Source organism: Onychostoma macrolepis, chromosome 09, assembly GCF_012432095.1.
Source record: "Onychostoma macrolepis isolate SWU-2019 chromosome 09, ASM1243209v1, whole genome shotgun sequence".
NCBI lineage: Eukaryota > Metazoa > Chordata > Actinopteri > Cypriniformes > Cyprinidae > Onychostoma > Onychostoma macrolepis.
Window position 1 is genome coordinate 5341907 of NC_081163.1, and position 14480 is coordinate 5356386.

The 14480-nt window shown below is 36.2% G+C and overlaps 1 protein-coding gene across 10 annotated transcripts in view; it reads left to right on the forward strand.

Moving 5' to 3' along the window:
* tns1b (tensin 1b) overlaps positions 1 to 14480 on the forward strand; it is a 255077-nt gene that overhangs the window by 97791 nt on the left and 142806 nt on the right. The window lies entirely within an intron of this gene.

A 14480-nucleotide genomic window follows, 5' to 3' on the forward strand; every position in this document is an offset into this window, starting at 1 on the left:
TTTGCATGGAAGAAAGAAAGTAATGCACATTTGGAATGACATGAGGGTTTAATTATTTTAATGAGTTAATTATGACATAATTTTCATTTTTGGGTGGAGTATCCCTTTAAAGTAATCAAACTGCATCATACAATGTGTATTAAGTACATTTAAATGGGTGAATATTAGCCCAAAACGATGGATTCTTTTCAAATTCGATCATGTTCAGAAACACAGATGTTTAGTGTATATTGCATAATGTTTAAATGAATGACACCATAAGCAAAATAATGATGTGATATAGTGATGATTCGTATGTTAGTATAGTACAATAATGATGATTTCTACAACCAAAGCCTTGCTTTAGAATTAAAAAAACAAACAAAAAAATTGTCAGGAAAATATAAGATATTCTGTTCAAATGTGGATGTAAGGGTTATTGATCTTGATCTTGAAATATTCTGAATAATCATATCATTATTTTAATTAATTGCATGAATCACTAGTTTTTTATTTTATTTTTATGGAATGTAAATGTATGCTCATAGTGGGTCAAAGGTCATGCTAAAAAGCATTCAAGCTTACAAATACAGTATGAAGGCAGTATTCATCCAAACCAGATCGCCATTTCTCCAGTGCACCGCTTTATTATCATCTGTTACATAAAACTGAGCAGTGCCAGCAGAAACTCGGGTATCAAGAAGAGATTTGCAGTTAAACTTTTGTCAGTGCCAATAACTGCAAAAGCTCTGGCAGGATAAGATACCTCTGATGCTCACCGACAGCAACAACATGTCCTGCACATGACATGGCATGTTTCAGGTTCAATACACATTAAAGTTTAAATTTAAAATAAAAAGAGACTTTAAGCAACAACTTTCAGGCAAAAATTGAGCAATCTCCAGGTGCTTTCAGTTGAGAGAATCACTATTTTGCTGTAGTCAATCTATGACAGATTAGGTAAATGTTATATTTTGTGTAGCATCGTAGTTGTCTTTAGTGGCTAGTTTTTATCAGTAGTATTTTAATTGAATATATTTTGTAAATATTCATTTTTTAATAATGTATGTTAAAATATGTGCTGTTTATTTTCCAGCTCTTCTTTTACTGTATTAAGTGAAGTTTTTCCGTATTAGAATGATTGAATTGTCTGGTACGCTGTCTCTGTATGTTATTTGCTGATTTTTGTGTTTATTGGATGTGGCAGTTGACTCTTTTTTTCTTTCATTAACTTTACAGTCCCATCTGCAGCTGTTTCTTAAAACACCCATTTTTGAGCCTTGTAAATTTTAGCAACAGTCCTGATCAAACAAGGACAGTAAGTGATTCTATCACATTAGTCTCATGCCAACTATAGATTTTTATGGTTGGCTATAAAAAAAAAAAGAAAAGAAAAAAATCCATACTTTAGACAAGCAAGTTGTCATGGGAATTTATTAGCCTTGAGTGATGTCTATATCAGCCTTGTTTGATGTATTTCTGTGTTCACATCTGAAGTTGGTGTTACACTTTTCAAAGCCATTAGCACTTGAGTCTTTAATTGTGCTGATCATCTTGGGTAATGATTTCCATTCAGAATGATATATCTGTCATTGTCACGTGTCTCCAGGGAGTGTGTCCCATCTGAGTGGTATTGAGTCATTATTGAGTTCAAGACAGTTAAGACTATTAGCTGATTGTTTGAGCTGTTAACCTGCTGCTTTCTCCAGTGCGTGTCCATCACAACACAAAGGACCGAGTCCTCTTAGTGACCCCTGATAGCTGAGGGCTTTGAGATGGAAAGTACAGGACAGAGGTTTATGGGACCCTTTGTGGCTGGATTGGCAAATGGGATGCTTTGAATGGGCGTCAAGTGAAAGAACAAAACTTCACTAAACGTTATTTGTAGCAGGGTTTCTAGCCAATAATCTCAATAATCTTTATGCGTTGTTACATTTTATATGATATGATTTCAAATTCTGTCAGCTTTATAGCGGAATTAAATTAATATCGTTTTGGCGCTCTTTAGATCGGTGCTGTCGCCTCAAGCGAAAGCGCGCGCAGGGCGCGTGAAACTATAATCTAACTAAACATTAATGAACATCAGAAGGTACGTTGACAGAAACCCTACAACTTATTGAAATGTTTCATGTCTCATTTAATCGCTCAATGAATGTTTCAAACGCGAAAAGACGTCAATAAAACCGCTTGCAAACAATGTCACGTAACGTTACATTTACCTCAGGAAAGCCATTCGATGTTCATAGCTCGCTAATAAGCTAGATAAAGAGCATTTTGCTAAATGTATGCAGTATATTACATAATTTTACTCAAGTTGTCTTGATGAATGTTTGAATAAATCTGTTATGAGAACGTTTATTACCGCCACTATTTAAATGTTTATATTTCAACGAATTGGAGTAGAAAAACATTTAAAAGTTTATATAAAACTACTTTATGTGCAATTTAAACGTGTAAATGCAATTGCATTTTTATCTGAGTGTTGATTTATTACCTGACTGATTAACTTTTATTATTATAAACTTTATTTTCGGTTTTGATTTTCTGCTAAACTTTTTGAACCTCATTTGTGTATCATCAGTATGTGCAGTATATGTAGGCTAAGGCTATATTTTTACTGTCAGTATGAACATCCCTAAGACAGTGATACTACTTTAATAATAAGTGTTTATCCGCTGTCACCCTGACTGAGTGTTATGAGCTGTTAATCTGGTCATATTGGCTTGTCATGCTCTTTTAGTAGATGGAGGAAATTACAAATGATCTGAGCTGATATATGAATTGTCTCTGTTTGAGTAAATTTTGTTTGAAAGGAACCGTGCCTGCACTTAAAAGCTTTGGGAAGATGAGCATCCTGCCATAGTGCTCATAAATGAGCGCAGTTTTACCGCAGACAGCTGCGTCCCATCTAATGGTAAATAAAGCATGCAGTCCGCAGGCCTGATCACAGTCAAGCAGTTGACATGAGGACAGCAGGTCAGACTGAACTCAGCTGCAAAGCTAATATGGGTTGCTGTCGTTTTTAGTGTTTGAATTAATTGCAGACATTGTTTTTAAAGTCTTTGAATGTGTGGTCTGTGATCAGAGACAGCACTTCAAATAAACACTGTTAACAATTTATCTACTATACCAGTCAATCAGTTTGCAACCAAAACCATAAGACATCAGTGATAGCAAATTTAGGATGAAAATAGCCAGCGTCTGACAAAGTTGAGCAATCCTCCATTAGAAAAGGATTTACGAGTTTTTTTGCAAGCAGCACCTCTCTGGACAGAGAAGGGCAGCTTGCATTCAGTACACGGACAGGACGCTCCGTACATCCCCCCTTTCGAGCCCCCTGCCCTGTAACATGATCTCATCTGATTATTTTCATTCCAGCCGATCACAGTTTTGGACGCGTTTCCTTGCAAGAGTGAAAGCAGCCCGCCTGACTCTGTCATGACTCACTGTTGTTTCTTGTTTTCTTTTCAATGCCATCAATAGATCTGGCGTGTGTTCTCGCCAGCAAAAACACCTCAGGCACAGCACTGAGGTGACCCAGAGATATGAAACGATGTCAAGGGGAAACGTGTACGTAAAAATAGCATTTTCTGCGGTTTCATTAGCATTCCATCTCTGCCTCTGGACATCGAGACTGTTTTCCTTTTTCAGAAAGAAATGCAAAATCTCCCCTGATCACCCTCAGGGGTGCAGGCTGCTTTTGAAGAGACTGATGGTGCGCTGGATTTGTGTGTGTGTGTGCGCACACATGGCAAACACATGCAAGCGGACACGCACACGATCCAACAGAGTCCAAGCCAGTTTACACAATGGAGTCAAAAATAAGTGAGCACACGTCCTTTAAAGGTGAAATGTGCAATTTCTGTGCCTTGTGTTTAGTTGGTTAAGTTTGGAATAGCATACTAAGGTAATACTCTCACTGTTTCTGCAGTATGAAGTATTATTCTTTGCAAACTACTAGAATTTTCTGTTCAGATGACATTCGTTGAAATGTGCAATATACAATAAAGTGCACGGCACTGTATCCCACAATGCATTGTCGACTTGACCTTCCATTGGCAGTTTAACAAATTATCAGAGTAATTGCAGATGCATTTTTTGGCTCATTATTTCCAAATCTGAATTCCAAAAGTAAAAACTTTATTACTGAATTAAGAATGCAAAATAATCATTGCGTCAGTCCAGCTATTCAGTCCTAATATATTCAGAGCAACAGCATGATTACAGTATTGGCTAGTTTATGGAACTGTTTTCAATAAACAAACAAGAAGTTAATAGTGAGCAACTTATATTTTAGACACAGTGTTGTCAGTTTCTTTGCATATTTTTGCTCTGCCAATGAAAATAGTTCCAAATAAATTTAAAGCAGTGTCAACTGTTGCATGTCTCTGAGTAACACGCAGTAGTGGCGTTTTGTTCCTAAATGAATCTATTTTTAAATGAATCGCTTCAGTGAATGATTCAGTGACTCACAAGAACACTTTACTACGAAAAGTTAGTTTCTTAATCAGTATATTGTCTTGTATTCATATACACACATGTGAACATTCTTAAATCAAGAATGTATTAAGTAAGTTTTTCTTAAAACAAGAAAATATTTACCAATGGTGTAAGAAAAATAAAATTAGTTTTCCTTTACAATTAAGTTTATTTTTCTTACTCCTTTGGCAGACATTTTCTTCTTTTTACATTTTAAGCATACAAACCTAATATCTTATATTATTTAGTTTCTTTTGCTTATCCTTATTTACTCAATGCTGCTTAAGGTATTAAGACTTATTATCAATCCTAGAATATGTGTTTTGTCTTACTTCAGCGGAAGATTGTTTGATGTATTTTTAACTTGTCTATTCTTCAAAATAATTAAACAAAAATAATAGTAGACATTCACAAAAAAAAAAAAAAAAATACCTTGCATGGACTGGCAAATAAGTTAAGTGATACAAACGTCCCAGTTTCGTTAGACTGTTAGTCAGCACTGCTCGACCAATCAGATTTGAGAATCAGAACTCACATCATTGTCCAATTGTTGTGACGGCTGGGCCAGTTTTAAATGAATAGATTGCAATTCCATTTGACGCCTCAGAAATGTCACACTTCACCTTTAAAAATTTCCCACAGCAGGTCCATCATGCACCGATGGTTTATTTTTTTCTCATCCATCCATCATTGCCATTGTGATTCAGGCACACACACATTACATAACTGCTCACTACAGCTCATTAGGGCTTCCTGAAGTTGCCACTCCTCTCCAGGAGCTGCATTAGTGTAATGAGATAAGAAGATTGATGAAGACGGCCGTTAATTTTTTCCCCGCTGATAGACAAGCTCTGTGCTGAGTCTAACATCATTACTTTAATCAGTTAAAACTCCCCTTCTCAGCATGACCTTCCATTTAGTATGGCAGTAAACACACACGCAGGACTTCCTCCTGTTTGTGCTTATTTAAATCTTTTACAGCTGAAAATGTATTTATGAGAAACCTCCACATTTTCGTTAAAGCCTTTTCTTCAGAAATCTGGTGTGAAATTAAAGCTCCATCACCAACCAGAATTAACACAGTTTTCAGCATAAGGCGTCTTTTATTGAATCTGGTTGCAGACATTCTAAGGCACCATAACGTCTGATAACCTGCAATGGCGGCAGACATAAGGATGCATCCTAATAGACAGGATGTTGTTTAAGCATCTGATTAGGTTTCGATGACTTACTAGCTCTGAAAACAGTCTGAGTAGGCAGTTTTTCAGTTTGAGCCATTATGTTGAATTGGAGGGTCCAGCACCCCAAATAGCTTTTGAGGTTAAACACACCAGTGAGACGCTGACATCTTCTGGTCGGTTATATATATTTAATCTTCCTGAGTTCACGCATACCTTCGTTATGTTACTTATTGACTTTGATGGAAGTTATACGTAATTGATATGTTGGACATTCAGGCAATTTTGCTCAGAATATATATATATATTTTTTTGTCTGTAATAATTTAGTATAGACAAGAAGTTTTTTTTATTTTTGTTTTTATTTATTTATTTTTTTAGCACTAATATAACAAATTAAAGAACAATTAATGAGCAGTAGGTGTGTTGTTTTATCTGTGTAAAACAATTTTTTATTTGTTATTCCACTGAGAATGATGGGAAATGTATAGTTTTGTTGCACAAGCCCGTTAAATGATTAGTATTTTCTGGCTTTATTTTCTAGTATTTTTTTATTTAATTTTTAAAAATATTTGGTAAGCTTAATTTCTGTTCTTAATGAATAGTGCATGTGAGTTAAATAGCGCACAACTTTGATTAGAAAAATTATCTGATCTTCTAAAAAAGCTATTCTATGAACACTTCTTCTAGCTCTTTCTTGCCTTAGGAAAAACAATGCAGAATTTTTTTTATTAAAATATTCAACGTGTCAAATCAGACTGTTAAAAAATATTATGTATTATAATATTATTATTATTATTATTATAAGTATTATAATTATAAATACAAAATATATATTACAATTGTTGCATTATTTTGCTAATTATCAGGGACTAATTTGATGGGCAACCTTACTTGATTTGACACGGACTAGCCATTATACTATATTGTGCAACAAATATATTTTGCTGCAGTATCTTTTGTCCACAAGCTGCATCTGTTTGCAGATAAACTCATGCAGTATTTGTTTTTGCCACTAGGAGACAGTGCAAGAATATACATTGAGCCTTTAAATTGAGCAGAGATCCAGTTTGTGTCATGTTCACGGCTTTTAGATTGCAAAAAAAGAGCCCACCCACCACAACACACTCTGATTTCTGAAAAAAAATCACACATTTTGAAGTGACCACTGTATGCTGTTAATTTCTTATACTATTACCTAAGCGCTGTGATCCACCGTAATGTGTGTTGAATTCAGCAGCTGTTTCAACAAATGTAGCAGTGATTTATCCTGCGTTCCCAGGCGCATGAGCACGGCTCAAAGAAAGCATGTTGATTCAGTACTGCAGTGGAGTTGGACTTGGAGAAAAGCTCGGAATCCACACCAGATGAGCATCAGAGGGAATTGTGGGAAATAGTCCATACAGGATATTAAAGCTTAATAGCTGCACGGGGGGTTTGTTTCTTAGTTAACACCTGAAATCACACTTAGAAGTAGATAGAGAGTGTTCTGAATGGACAGAACGGGGTCACACAGAGTGCAAAATAAAATGGATGGATTGCGTAATTCATGAGTTTTCCTCACTTTCACACACAGAGGCTTTTCACGTACTTGGTATTGAGTGTGTCTGTGTTGTCTTTTGAAATTGTCTCTGGAATATTAGGTAAATTTGGCAGTTATTTATTTATTAAGATATGAAAACATAAAAAGTCTGTGATGTGTCCTCATTTAGATAGATAATTAAATGTGTGTCTGTGTGCTTAAAATAGGACATTTATCTGTGAAATGGATCGTGCTCCTCACATGTCAGGTTGATACGTCACAGAAATGAAAGCGCACAGTGAACACAGTTATCAATCATAATGCCAGAGGTTCCCAAAATAGTGTGTTCAGTGCAGAAAACAGCACACAGTTCAATATTTACACAAGTGTTTGTGTATCCAGTTGTCAGTTTACTGTGGGATGCCTTGTGGTTTAACTGTAGAATGGTGAAAGGGAGTACAGTGTACTTGGTGCTTACGTTGGCTGTTATGGATCAAAAGTTTTGTCAGTTTTGTTGGAAAATCAATGAACAGGTGGTTTAATATATATATATATATATATATATATATATATATATATATATATATATATATATATATATATATATATATATATATATCCTTGTGGTACAGCGTGTTGTTGGATGGTTCAGTGAATTACGTCAGATGATTATTTCTGTTTTATTATTATTTGAAACATTTAACTTTTTTTTTTTTTTTGGTGAATGTCTTTTTAAAACATCCATCCGTCCGTCCGTCCATCCATCTTAAAGAGATAGCTTAAGTCATTTAACCATAAATCGAAAATCTGCAAAAATCAAAAGATATTTTGAAGAACATTGAGACCTAAAACAACATTTGACCCCATTGGTTTTTGAAAAAAACAGAAATTTTCACAATATTCTCAAAACTGTGTTGTTGTCTCTCTCAAGTGTGCATAACTTAAAGCAGTTATCTCCCACAGTATAGCAAAATTGCTAGCGTTTGACATTTGTTCCATTGTAAGTGCTGAGTGTGCCAAAATGCTAAACCCTCATGTGGCACTGCAGCACTCAAGGGACCCATTCGGTTTGAGAGAATGACCGTAGCATGTTGAAGTGGTCCGTGTGTGTGTTTGCTCGAGTGCCGTCCAGTGTGTTTGTGTGTGAGGAAACTCGTGGTCCGGCTCTGTGATTGTACTCTCTGTGTAACCCGGCACGGCCCAGCCCTCTGGGACCGCTGCTCATTACAAAAGGCCAGCATGGGAAATGCCAGCCCCGCTCCTCCTCCTCCTCTCTCTCTTTCTGAACATTCTTAAGTCCTTGTGTCAGATATTAAGCAGCCCCCTCCTAATCCTCTTTCTCTCTCTACATCTCTTTCACACACCCTCCACCTCTCTCTCTCCTGCCTCTCTGTGTTTATACACGAAGACCTGACTTCCTAACAAGGCAAACCCACGTACGGTCCCCACAATGCACTTTCACACCCAATATGGTAGTCCTGATCTTTTATTCAGGGCTCGTGTGCGCAGAAACGTGCTGGGAAGCCCACATGGGGCACGTTTGTGCGTCTGTTGTGAAAAGAAACATGACTGGCAATAATAGATGTAGAAAAGTGTATTAAAACAATCGCACACCTGTGAAGAAACTAAAAAATGACTTTGAAACAGTTTTCAATCATAAAGCGACATAAAATCTGTATCTGTGTAATCAGATAATCACAAAAATGGAAAATGAAAGCAGAATTTTGAAGTAGAAAAACTTGCTCTAATAATATTTTGTTTTATTTACAGTTTCAATTTTTTTTTTTTAACAGTGTTTTGGTTAAAAGTATTATATATTCTCAATAGTATAAATATTACTGCTTGTATACACTGTCATTTTTTTTTTTATTGTAAAAGATTATTGGAATATGTACAAGAAAATACTATTCTAGTCTTTCTACTTCAAAATTTCACTTTTAGCTTATTGTTATACTTGACGTTTTTTTTTATTATTTGTGGAATTTACTTGCAATTTCTGAGTGAAAATTGTTTAAAAGAAAATCCCGTACCTTTTTTTTTTTTTTCACATTATGTAGTTTACTGGCTACTAAGTATCTCAAATAAAACTCTTATCTTCTTAACCACATTTTGAAGAATTAATACAACTAATGTGGTAAATGTTGTCAAATCCAGTCATTTGTTTTTCTTCACTGCTGCTCATTTCATCAACTTGGTTCCTTGATAAACATGAATTGTCCTTCTCTAGGTGGACTGCTGGACTTTCTGACTCACATAAGATATGTATCAGCTGCCACTCAGATTGGAGCTAGTGATTTCTGGTGGCTCTTGTCATTTTTGTGTGCAGTATGCATCAGATAGTCAGTTAGAAGATGAGACTGAGCCTTCAAAACATGGTTATGATGCAGCTAAAGATATCTGAATGCATTAGAGCATCTCAGTGCGCATTTCTCTCAAATTTATGTTTAGGTTTTTATGCTAATTTATTTATTTATAAATGCATTTTGCTTATTCACCATTGGTGACCTATCATATCATCAAGCCACTCGAGGCTGTGCATTACAGATGAACACCTCTTAAAGGGGTCATATGATGCGATTTCAAGTTTTCCTTTTTCTTGTTACAAGCTGTTTGTGCATAGATAAGATCCCTGAAGTTGCAAAGACTAAAGTCTCAAAACCAAAGAGATATTCTTTATAAAAGTTAAGATTCTGCCACGCCCTCCTAAAACGGCTCATTTAAACACGCCCCCACATGTCTACGTCACTGTGTGTGGAGATTTGCAAAACACCGCCCAAATGTATGCGCAATGAAAGAAGGCGGACCTATTATTCTCGCTGTAGTATTGTTGCTGCCGCAGGCGCCATGTCGTGGAGACGCAGTGTTTCGTTGTGAAAGCAAAACTACTTTGTTTGGTCTTCCAAAAGAGGACACAACTAGAAATCAGTGGTTAAGTTATGTTTACAACACTGTTTCAGAATAGTTCAACCCAAATATTAGAGTGTGTGAAGCGCATTTTACGAAGGACTATTTCCTGAACCTGGGAGTAGCCTGCCAGCTGTGCTCAAAGATTGTTTCTATAAAGTGGGGCAATTCCAAATTTGCAAGGACAGTCTGGTGCTTCTGATTCACAGCCTGTAAGTATGTTTTCATATTTAAAGAATTTGCCACTGAAATTTTGAGTGGTGTAGAGTAGCGCTTGTTTGTCGTTTCTCCGATCACAAATGCAGACATGGTAATGTTTATGCGGCGCGATGCAACGTGATGCGTAAAAAGCCAGTATAAGTCATTATAATCCATAATTATGTCCCCACTGGATGCAACAAATGCCTCGTTTATAATGGGTTTTATTGTTTTTATGTTGTCGCGCCAGGACATGGCATCACAACATGGGAAGGGGTGTAACATTTCCGTCTCACGCTTGAGGTATTCGGCCAATCACAATGCACTGGATAACTGGCAAATCAGAGCACACCTCGCTTCTCAGAACAATGAGCTTTGTAAAAATCGGCATGAGGAGCAACAATAATGTACAGTATGTGGAAAATGTTTTTTTTTTTTAACCTTAAACCGCATAAACACATTGCATTACACCAAATAATGTTCTTTTTAACAACATCATTTGACCCCTTTAAACATGCAGAATCACTGTAAAGCACTGCCTCTTTTTGCTTTTTTACTTTGTTTTACAGGTACAGTCCTCTGAAGCAATTTGGGGTTAAATGCTTTGCTCTCAATGATGGCAGCTCATGAATCACCGTTTTCTGGGATAGATGTTCCTGTAGCTCTGTAACTATTAGAGCATGGCGCTAGCAATGCCAAGGTCGTGGGTTTGATTCCCAGGGAACACACAACCTGACAATGTGATGAATGCACACCTTGCGAGTCACTTTGGATAAAAGCGTTTCCCAAATGCATAACCTGCAACCTTTTTGCATAACTAGTCCAGATTTCCAACCACTAAGCCACACCAGAATGAAACACTCATCAGTTCTTTAAACTGTCTCACATTCGACACACTCCCAAACAGGAGGATCACATGCTAATGAAAATATCCTGAAATGAAAAACCAATAACTATGTGGACCTGAAGCCAAAATACAATTATTATTATTTTTTTTCATTTTATTATTTTTTTTCTATGACTCCTGAAAGACTCCCATGGTCAGTTTTATCCTATTGAGACGTTCACTACTTTTCTCAAAGACTAAACCAATGAGTTAAGAAAATAAACATATAACGTATGCACAGAAAAATGTGAACCAAGACAGGAAAAAGGCAATATTACATAAGGTACAGTCTGCTCCAGAATAAGCACATATTTTTAAACTCTTTGAAATTCTGGATTTTCCCAAAGCACTTTAGATTCACTCTCTTAAAGAAATCATCTGAGATTGAGGGAATTTGTGAGTAGTAGGAGCCTCCAGTCCGGTGTTTTTATGCTGTGACCTGAATTTCAAAAGAGGCTAATAGAGGGCTGAGGAGGAAGATGGGCTGTGTTCTAAAACATAGTGAGCTTCCTACATAAGGAGCATTTTAAAGCCATATAGGCACGTTCCCTGACCGCCTAGCTTCTAAAACATACTAGCTAGGCAGCAAGATTGTACTGTTTGATGTCTTATACGGTTTTGCTGCTCAAATATTAATAATGTGAAATAAAACAACAATATTGATTTAAAAAAAATTGTTTCTAGAATATCCTAAATCGTTCACTTATGAACTGCAAAAACATGTTCTTAATCGATGTTTCTTGTTGTCTTGTTCTGCAGAATATCTGAACATCTTTAGAACAAGAAAAAGCTGCAAAATTGCGTAAGACAGTATTGATTCAGTATATGAGTATGCATCAATAATGATGATTTTAATTGTTTAGCAGTTAAGAATTTAATATTTGAAGGATTTTAATTCTGTTTTAACATCATAAATAAACCCTTTAAACCTCACTATATTTAGATAAAAAGAAAGATTAAAAAATTAAAATAAACATTATTTTTACAAGATATGTTAAAAATAAATGTCTAACAATTTACTGCTTCTCTTTTTTTTTTCTTGCAAGTCTGAGTTTATGTCTTACAATTCAGACATTTTTCACAGAAAACACAGAATTGTGAGAGAAACTGACTCTTCTCTCACAATTCTGAGTTCTGAATTCTGTGTCTTTGTTTCCTCCATGGAATAAAAAAAAAGTAATTGCGACTTTTAATCTCACAATTCTAACTTTTTTTGTAATTGCAAGTCTATCTCACAATTCTGATTTTCTCTGATTTAGAAGTGCAAGATATAAAGTCAGAATTGTGAGACGTTAACTAAAAATTATAAGAAAAATAGTCCTGTGGCGGAAACAAGTTTCCATAAAAAACAAGACTAAGGGTGCTTTCAAACTTGGTTTGATTGCCTGGTCCAAACCCGAGTTTGATTTCTCCCCCCTCCCCCTGCCCCTGCTGGACTGTGTTCATATTATTTTTATTTGGGTCCGAACGGCAGTACGTTTGCGTCATCAAGCCAGCAGCTGTATACCCCGTTGCTTAGTAACGATGGCGCAGGACAAGGCAGCAAAATGCATAGTTGCTCTCTTTATTTTTATATATTTATGTTTTTGAACCATTGGTGTTGTTTCCAAAGCTTCAGTACATAATGGCACTTACGTCTGTCTTACGAATGTAGGTGAACAGAAATGATATATACAGCTCTCTGCTTGCAGCTCGTCAGGAAAGTGAGTGAAACACGCACACAAACACACATTTTTATCAAATAATACGTCATTAATAGCAGTTCACTTCCTCCATTTGGTACGATTGCGTTCACATCAGCAGCGAACCGTACCGGAGTTCACATGAACCGAACCCCAGACCACCCTTTTTAAGCGAACTCGGGTACGGTTTGCGGGTGCGCAGCCGAGTTCGGAAGACAGCGTTCACATCATCCAAACGAACCAAACCGTGACGTCAATCGAACCCGGGTGTGCACCAAAAGTGCTAGTGTGAAAGCACCCTTAATTACATAAATTACAGACTAAGAAAAGTTTTTGTTGTTGTTTTGCACTGTGTGAGGAAAAATCAGACAACTGAAATGTTCCCTATGTAGGCAGTATGTAACAAGGCAGCTCACTATGTTTTACAAAAAGAGACACACAGACTACAAAAAAAGTTGTAGTTGTCTCTGTCTGCCATTAGAGGAGTTTGAGAGATATTAGGTGTGGCTTTGGAGACATTTCATCACCTTAGTGACTAAAAAACCCTGGTTCTGTGTAGACCCTCTGTTGTTGAGGCTCCGCCCCTCTGTGTGGAATGGCAGGTCAGACATGGGGAACAGAGTGGGCTCTGTGTAAGGAGAGCAGGAGCGTTTGGGCCGCTGTTTACTGAAGTGTGCTGTACCTGTATGAGGTGGATTGGAATGGGCTCGGATAGGAGGTTCTTTATGTTCTCTGGGCCCCACAGATACTCTGAGAATCTGTAAGACTATTTCAACTGGATCAGTTTTCTAAATGACATTTGAGTAACAAATAATTAATTGAGTACAGATTTGATTTCATTGAATAAGACATTGTTTTGGAATATATTGACAAAATGGAAATGGAAATTGTCTGGATGAGGGTAGTTTTCCATGCATTTCATTTCATTCATTCATTTTATAATTTTACACTTATTTTACTTAAATTATATTTATATAAATACATTTTATTTATGCTTTTTAATTATTTATTTATTTTAAATTCAGGTTATATGCCAGCAGCTAGTTCTCAAACCATCAAGATCCAAATAATGAAGATGGTAGATAATTTGTTCTGTAATTTATCAAAATTGGGTAATACAAACCCACTAGTTTGGACTAGACTGAAATTATGTAAATCTGCAAAACAACATTTTTCTAACCTTCTGAGGAAAAAACAAATCCCATAATAATAGAGCTTTTGTAACTATTTTGTCTGATAAATTGTCATGGAGTGTGAATTTAGCAAGCTAAAGTTTACATAACAGTGAATTATCATAAGATCTGACAATATAATACCACAATACAACAGTTGTGAATGTACTACAGTGTTTATTGTAAATATTTGCTGAAGAATAGCTCAGTAGAAGTCTCATCCAGTTTTCTTCACTGGTGGTCTATGACTCTGTCCAGAAATGATAATATAAACAGAGAGAAAAACTGGTTTTGGCAATGTTTGTTGTGTCGAGCAGCTTTACATCAGTCATAAACACCTGAAGGCTTTTCCTCCATTTCACATGAATCACAGACGATGTTCATTGGAAACCCATAATGATCAACCACTAATCTGAATGATCTTGTGGGGAACATGTCCTCCTCAATGTCTATGGTTGTTGCGGCTCTGCCTGAGCTCAA